This window comes from Ochotona princeps, chromosome 30 (assembly GCF_030435755.1).
Source record: "Ochotona princeps isolate mOchPri1 chromosome 30, mOchPri1.hap1, whole genome shotgun sequence".
NCBI lineage: Eukaryota > Metazoa > Chordata > Mammalia > Lagomorpha > Ochotonidae > Ochotona > Ochotona princeps.
The window spans coordinates 16235664-16244548 of record NC_080861.1 but is presented as its reverse complement, the minus strand read 5'-3'; the positions used below and the strand labels follow the sequence as shown (position 1 = coordinate 16244548).

Below are 8885 nucleotides of genomic sequence, written 5' to 3'. Positions count from 1 at the left end.
GGGTGCAGGGTTCCAAGGAGTTGGGCCATGCTCTATTGCTTTCTCAAGCCACAATCAGGGAGCTGGATGGGAAGAAGAGTAGCCGGGCTAGGATCTGATGCTCATATGGGATGCCGGTGCTTACAGGTGGAAGATTTGCCTGTTGAACCACAGCACAGGTCCCCATTGTGGCTATTTCAAGAGTGAACTAACAAATAGAAGATATGTTTGTCTTGCTCCCTTGCTGTTGGTCTCTGCTTTTTAAATAAATCAAATTAAATTAAAAAAAGAAAAAAAGTTAAGAGCTGAAAAGCATAAAAGCAACATTGAATATTTTCACTAATTTTGAAAACAAGATTGTGCAGTAACACGATCTATTTAGGTACTTGTGTTTAAAATCTAGGAATAGAGATAGAAAAAAAATCACTTGTTAATTTTCTACTTTCTTTCTGTCCATCTTGTGATGTTTACTCATTGCTTGTTATTGTGCGGTCTCTGATAGTCATGAATCTACCATCGTGGAGGAATCCACAGTGCCAGACAGGGCAGTGGTTGTTGACCACTGGCAAGGAGTGAAAAATCATAGGATCGGGGCTGGTGCTATGGCATAGCAGATAAAACCGTCAGAATCCCATTTGGGCATGGTTTCAAGATCTGGCTGTTCTGTTTCCAATCCAGCGCCCTGCTAATGCTCCTGGAAAAGCAGGTGCTTGGGTTCCTGCACTCACGTGGGAAATTTGGAAGATGTTCCTGGTTTCAGCTTGGCCCAGCCCTGGTTGCTGCAGCCGTTTGGTGAGTAAAGCAACAAACAGAAGATCAATTTCTCTGTCTTTTCCTCTTTCTGTGTAACTCTGGCTTTCAAAGAAATAAACAATTCTTGAAAGAAAAAAGAGTAGGATGTACTGTCTGCCATTACAAGTGGTACACTATGTGAGCTGAAGTTTTTAAAATACTGTTCATACTGTGGATTTGTTGGTCAGAGCTGTTGGTTGTAAACGATGGAAATGAAGGGTAGTTTCCATCATTTACATAACCAGGCATGCAAAAGGTTCAGTTTGAAGGGGTAAAGGGGACCAGGCCCTGGGCACCCCAGCAGGGTCCACACCCAAGGAGAGTGGAGGCAGCCAGATGCTGCTGCCAATAAGGGAATAACCTTCAAGCCTTCTACACCTCCCTCCACATTTCAAACACCAGGAGAAAGCAGTAAGTTCCAGAATGTTCAAGCAGGCTGTCTTGCCTGTGCCAGACAGGAGAGACATCTGTCTCCCAAAGTAGAACTCAGACAATAGAAAGGTGTAGCTAGATTCTGGAAACAGCGAAAAACAGCTAGAGGTGTATTGTTTTCAAATATCAAGAGCTGGACATGATTCAGATACAACCAAGACAAGTCACTAGGGAGTGATCGTTGCTAACATCTGTGACTCTGTGCTGTTGTTTCGCTGGTTGGTTGGAGACACTGAGTTACCTCCGTCCCTGTCTGCAGTGTCTCATATTCAGGGCTGGAGTCCAGCTGGCACGTCCTAGTTGGACTGTATTCATTAGAAATAAGGAAGAACATCTAACCACCTGTAGATGTGTGGCAGATCTCAGGTGGGTTTCCCCAGCCAGATTCAGCCAGTAGGTTCCCAGAATCAGTAGTGCTTGGGGATTTGTACCCTTGTCCATTGTGGTCCATTGTGGCGCTCACACAGTGACCAAGGGGTGTTGAGACTTGATGGCGGAAAGCCCTGACCTCTGGTTTGAAGAATTCCACGAAAGAGCTGATGTGTCACAGTCCCTTGCGGAACCAGACAATGAAAGCTGTGCCATTTAATTGTAAGGATCAACTTGCCCAGGACAGGAGGTGCCAGTTCTTTGGACTGTGTCTAGATGAGGCTACCGTTTGATGCTCAGATCTGCAAGCAGACAGCTCTCCCCAAAGTAGTCAAGCATCACCCAGTCTGTTGAGGATCTGAATAGAACAAAGAGGGAGGAAGGAGAGATTTGTCCCTTTTGCTTCCTAGCTGCCTTTTGGAGTTGACATTGGTCTTCTGCTCGGGGACTGGGATAGACTCCAGCCTCAGTTCTCCTGGTCCTCAGGCCTTTGCACTTGAATGAAACTAAATACCCAGATCTGTCAGACCTCGAGATTGCAAAACATAGATCACAAGACTTGTTGTCTTCCATAACGGTGTGAGCCAGCGCCGCATAATCTCTTCCATACCTTTATCTCTCCGTGTACATGGCTCTTGGTGTCTGTCGATACAGCCTAATGGTTCTGCTTCTCTGGGGAATCATAACACAGCACCCTTGCTTAGCTTCCTTGCTTTCCTTGTTCTCTTTCTTACAAAAAAATAATATTTTATATATTATTTTGGAAATAACACTTTTATTTATGTTAGAATCAAAGGCTTAATAGTCTGCTAAATCAAAAAAATTTCAACAAATAAAAAGACCATAGGTCTTACAGCAAGGGCTTTAGGAAATAATCGAATGATGTCTATTGCACTTACATACGGTAAATTAAAAATAGTCACGGAGATGCTCTTCCACCTGCTGTGGACTGGAGCTGCTGGAGCTGAGCACGGCAGTGCCACCTTGGCTGCCTCCCGCTTGCAACTTCCACTGTGATGCAATGTTCATCCCTACGTGGAGTGATTTTTCCTAGTCATGCCATATGATAATGATGCTTGTACTGGCCAATTAAGGGTTCTGACATCAAAGTTCATTCACATAATAATGATAGGGAAATTATCACTTTTTTTTTGGAGATGGTGGTGTTAGGAAGAACAGATATGTAACTAATAAGGTTGATATCCAACTCCTCCATACAATAATATGGAATTTTGAAGTAGAGATTTGAAAATGGATGGACATTTTTTTACCACACAGATTTTGGACACAGCCAGTCGAGGGTGATTCTGAAGCCTGAGGAGGCCATTTTACAGGGGTTCTCACTGTTGCCTGCTCACAGTCAGGGTCCATGATTCACAAAGCTTCCAGACCCTGAGTAACTGGAAGAAAGAATTCATGTGTTATGCAGATGTGAAAGAGCCTGGAAGCTTTCTTTTTATGGTTTTGGGCAACGAAACTGACATAAGTGAAGGACAGGTGTCTACAGAAGAGGCCCAGACCTTAGCAGGGACTATCGCAACTATCCTTACTTTGAAATGAGTGCGAAAGATGCAATGTAGCAACTGCTTTGAGGAAGCAATTCGGAGAGTTCTTGCTACCAAGGATAGGTCTGATCAACTGAATCAGAAAGCCACGGTCAATCTCCACCAAAAACCCAAGCCTGGCTCATCTTGCTGTTGATCATACAGAGATTGTTGGTACGTGTACTCAGCATAACCACGAGAGTGGATAAGAGAATTAGTCTTCACAACAGTGAGACATCTAAAGAGATTAAGCTAACACACACAGCTGCTGCTTCACCAGAGCAATCCGATGAAACAGTAATGGCACCTTGCATATGAATTGTAACGATTACCTGATGTTTCTTTAAGTTAAATATGGAAGTTAGAGCTAACCAATGAGATGACCAGAATTTCAACTATAATGAAGTACTTGACTCTTCTGGAAATTACACTTGGATTGCTCTTTCCTGTGAAAATGCAGAATGGCTTTTTCTATGTACATATTTTTATGTAATTAGCATTCTTGATTCAGGAAAAACATTTCCTAAAGTAGTAATGTTAAATAATTTAAAGATTAAGCTCTAATGTGCTTGAATGTAAAATAATTAGTCCCAGATCATTAAAACTGCAGCACTGTGTAATTCTTAACAATTTGTTTGACAAGGAGTTAAAGCAGAGTTTGACCAAACACCATTTCTGCAGGGAAACTGATATACATGTTTTTTTTCCCTTTTTTGTTTTTTGTTTTTGATTTATAAAGAACATGTAACTCCCACACGCAAGGGAAAACATGTTCTTCTGTGTCCAGCATATTTCATTCAGTGATATGTTCACCAGTTGCAATCATGTCAAAGCGAATGATAGAATTTCATTCGTTTTACAGCGAAATGATGTTCAAGTATGTGTACATAATGCATATTTTGTGTGAGTGCATGTTTCACATTTTCTTTGTCAATTCATGTGATGATGGTCACCTTGGCTGATTCCTAGTTAGGCTGTTGTGAACAGCGCTGTTATAAACATAGTGGGCAGGTATCTCTTTGGTACAGCACATTCAGGTTCTTTGGGCATACACCCAGGAGTGGGGCTGCTGGCTCATATGGCAAGTCTGTGTTTCATTTCAGCAGAAATCTCCGTACTGTTCACCACAGTGTCTGCATTGATTTACATTTCTACCGACAGTGTATGAGGGTTCTCCCTCCTCCACATCTTGACCAGGATTTGTTGTTCTCTCCCTTTAGGGACTAGCCACTCCAACAGGGGTGAGGTGATACCTCATTGTGGCTTTCATGTACATTCCGCTGATGGCTAGTGATGCTCACTGGTTGACCTTTTGTGTTTCTTCTGTTGAGAACTTTATGCTGAGGTCTATTGCCCATTGCTTGAATGGATTGATTGCTTTTTCATCGTAGAGTTTTTGAGTTGCTGCAATATTCTGGAAATTACTCCTCTGTCAGAGAAGTAGCTTGCTAATATTTTCTTCCCTATTCTATTAGCTGTATGTTCATTGTATTGATTATTTTTAATATTTATTTATTTTATTGGAAAGGCATATTTATAGAGAGAGGGAGAGGCAGAGGGGAAGATTTTCTTTTTTTTTTTTTTTTTTTTTTTTTATAATCTATTTTATTGTGTTGTTGACAATCTTTACATAGTTAATTACAGTTAAAGAAAGAAAAAGAAAAGAAAGAAAGAAAAAAAAAGGTTCAGGGGGATAGGGAAGTGGGTAATACTATTATGTCCACATTGTTTCCATCTTGTATCTGAGGTAAAGGGGGATATTGAGGGGGAAGCCCCACCCAGTTTCCCGCCCACCCCGAGTCCCGGATGTGGGGCATGCTCTGAGATATGTGCTCGAGTGGTGTTAATAGTTCTCCGGTTATAAATCGCTGCCAGGTTCGCTCGATGAGGTCGTCCACTGATTGATATGGTCCATCATAAAGTCTCTGTTTGCCCCATATATCGCTGCCAACATATAGCTGAGATGAATGATTGATCTGCTCTGTCTTCTGTCTTTTCTTGATTAGAGTTCTGAGTCCAGCAGTTCGATTAGGGAGATCTCCCAAGATACTTTGAGGTATTCCCAGACTAGTTTCTTGTATGCTCTAGCAAGCACAGGGCCCGGCACAGTCCATCACCACGATCAGCTGGTGGTTGCAATTGCTGGGTTGGTTCTGTTTTCAGTCCCGAGTTGCACTGGAGCCAATGGGTGTTGCAGTCCAGTCTGGTTCTGCCCAGCACGTACTCGGCCCTCACACAAACCAGTGGGAGCTGCAGCCTAGTCGGGGTGACCCACAATAACCCCCACCAGGCCCGCCCCCTAGCCTGGTTTGCCAGTATGTGTAGCAGAAGACCAGTCTGTCCCCCATCCCGTTTGACTCTTGTACGTGTCAATGGGTATTAAAGCTTAGTTCTATCTAACCAACTCAACCATCCAGCCCTCACGGGTGTTGTTGAGTGCCTCTCTATCTAGCCATCCCAGCCCCCGTCCCAGTCTTCATGCCCTCCCACGGGAATAGTGACCCAAGAAGGGGGAACCCACTTTTTCCCTCCCAGATCTCTCTGTCCCGGTTTATGCACTCTTTAGGTGGTTCTGTGATTTGACTTGACAGAATTGGTCCCCAGTGCCAGCTTCTGCGGCTATGTCCAAACATCCCTCACCCACTCTAATTTATGCTTGCACCAGCAGGAATAATCAGCCCAGCCTGGCTTTTCCCTGATCTAGTCCACATGCAGTGCACAGGCGTTGTAGCCTTGCATAGTCTAGTCTGTCTCTATCCCAGCCCACGCTCTCCATTGGGAGTAGCTGTCCGGCGAGGGAACCAGCCCCTTAATCCCCCTCCGCCAGTTCTGCCCCTCCCTTCCTTCCTGGATCTCATGTGTGCTGGTTGGGTGCTGCATTCATATCCAGTACAGGCAACCACGCCCTGGCATTCCATAATGTGTACTGGTTTTGTCGCGACCAAACCCGGCTCATCCCACACTCTGATCTGGTGATCGGATTTGCCAGAGGATGACATGAACTGATTCAGCCTGGTCTGCTCCTGACCCATGCTGAATGTGTGCCAGTGGGAAACTTTCCATGGCCTATTCTGGGCTGTTTCCTATCATGCTTCTTGCGCTTACCTGCAGGGACTGTGTCCTGCCAGAGGAGTTGCCCAGGCTCCTCCATCAGATCCCCTCCCAAAGGCAGGTTTTGCGCATGCCAGGGGGTCCTTGAGCCAACCCAACTCAGTTCACCTCCTGCCCTAGCAGGAACAGTGGCTTTTCCTGGCTGGCTTTCACCCCATTCTGGTTCTTGTTATTGGATGTTTCAGCCCAGCCATGGCTCGTCCTTACCCACATACAGCTCACGCATGGCTCAGTAGGGGGTTGAGACCCAGCCTAGTCAGTCCCACATCTACCCTCTGGTTCTCCATGCCACCAGATGGTGTTGGGGTCTGAACTGGCCTGGTGCATCCAATCCCAGCCCACACTAGTGCCTCGGGTGACTGCAACTGTTTCCTAGATAGAACGCAGCTCCAATTCTAGCACATACGCCCCTTGGTGGGAACCTCAACCTAGGTAGGGTGTCCCGTTACCTCCCCGATTGGGCTTGTTCCTAGCTGTAAATCATGCACCTGCCCGTGGTTGCTCTGGGGACCAGTAGGTGCAAGAGCCTAGCTCGGTATGACCTGTGTTCCATGCTGGTTTCTAGTTTTGCTTGTAAACAAAGGTTTGTTCAGTCCTGCCCAGTACATTACGGTCCATTACCAAGTTACACATTTTGGAGCTACTATGCCCTGCTAGTCTGACCCCCAGATTTGGACGGCATGTTCACCAGCGAGAGCTATGACTCGCCAGGGGAGCTTCCCAAGTACCTCCACTTGATCCACTCCCAAACCCAGTTTACATACATGCCATTGGTTTTTAGGCCAGTGCCCGGTGTACTCTGGCCTCCCATTTGGCTTTGTATGAGCTGGTGAATGTTGCAGCCCGGCCCACCCCACAGCCTATTCAGGATGCACATTTGGGTGCTGCTGCCTTGCCCAGTCCAGTCTATGGTGGATCCCTTTACCTGTGATTGATGGCAGGCTCCTTGGTCACACCTAGCTTAGTCCATAACCACCTAAAATTTAGGTTTACCAGTGGGGCCAAACTTTCTACAGGGTGTGGCCCACACATCCTGCACAGAGTCTACCCCAGTATAAGGTTCTAGAGTGCTAGTTAAAATTATGGACCTGCCTGATGTGACCAGTCTCCTGAACCAACATCATGTCAGGCAAAAAAATATCCTGCTAGACAATCCGGGGTTTATCTTTTGCATTATAGGTGTTCAAAGCTCAGCATTATTGAGTGATTAGAAGTTCTGCAAAAGAAGAGTTACTGGCGTTGGGAATCTTTAGGATTGACTCAGAACCCAGAAACAGTGGGGTCACCCTAGAGCTATCTAAGCAGCAATTCGGACATCCATTACCCCAGAGCTTCCCGGCCGGGCGGCCAGCAGGCAAAGCCTAGCACCACATGGTGCACTGGCCGCCCTGGATGAGGCCGAGGACTCGTTCACTGCCTTGCGGCAGTGTCTTTGGCGTGAGCCCCCAGCATTGGGTCCGACCCGGCAGGGGCACCCCCCACAGCCGCCACACTGTGAGGAGCGGCAGTTGCCCCCGAATCCCAAGGCCCGAACCCCTCCCAGACTCACCTAGCTGCCAGATATTAGCGGCTGGGTGGAGCTAGGAATTTTAAGCCAGTTCCCAAGTTCCCACATGGTGCACTTACCCTGAGGACTGAGCTCTCTTGGGTCCTGGATGAGGCCGAGGACTCGTTCACTGCCTTGCGGCAGTGTCTTTGGCGTGAGCCCCCAGCATTGGGTCCGACCCGGCAGGGGCACCCCCCACAGCCGCCACACTGTGAGGAGCGGCAGTTGCCCCCGAATCCCAAGGCCCGAACCCCTCCCAGACTCACCTAGCTGCCAGATATTAGCGGCTGGGTGGAGCTAGGAATTTTAAGCCAGTTCCCAAGTTCCCACATGGTGCACTTACCCTGAGGACTGAGCTCTCTTGGGTCCTGGATGAGGCCGAGGACTCGTTCACTGCCTTGCGGCAGTGTCTTTGGCGTGAGCCCCCAGCATTGGGTCCGACCCGGCAGGGGCACCCCCCACAGCCGCCACACTGTGAGGAGCGGCAGTTGCCCCCGAATCCCAAGGCCCGAACCGGGAAGATTTTCAATCCGTTAGTTCACTCCTGAAATAGCCACAGTGGCTGGAGCTGAGCCTATCTGAAACCAGGAGCCCCGCACAGGTGCAGGATCTCAAGGTTTTGGTCCATCCTCTACTGCTTTCTCAGGCCATAAACAGGGAGCTGGATCAGAAGCGGGGCAGCTGGGACATGAACCAGTGCCCATATGGGATGTTGGTGCTTGCACATGGCGTGTTAGCCAGTTGAGCATCACACAGACCCCTGTCTGCTTTCTGAACAGTACTCCCCGGAATCACCTCCTTACTAATCACTTCTACCTGAATGCATACCTGAGTCTGCTTCCAGGCACCTGGGCTTCTGGGAAATTCTTTCACACTCTCCTCTCCAAGACCATTTTGAATTTCCTGTGATCCTAGTCTACTCATTGCTAACACCAAAAAGATTAATCCTGGCTTAACAAACGTCCTCCTACTGACTGTTCTTGGGCCACAGTCCTTGGTTCTGAACATAGCATACCATCACAGTTAATAAATATTTTTTAATATTGATCTGGAATCTATCTGTTACAGATGTAAAACATAGAAGCTAACTGTGTATCCCAGGCTCCAGAAAG

General features: G+C 46.9%; 1 pseudogene; it reads left to right on the top strand.

Annotated features, from left to right (window-relative positions):
* The first annotated feature begins 2697 nt into the window (after nt 1-2697).
* Nucleotides 2698-3273, top strand: LOC101518947 (ras-related protein Rab-9A-like; annotated as a pseudogene).
* Nucleotides 3274-8885: the final 5612 nt, after the last annotated feature.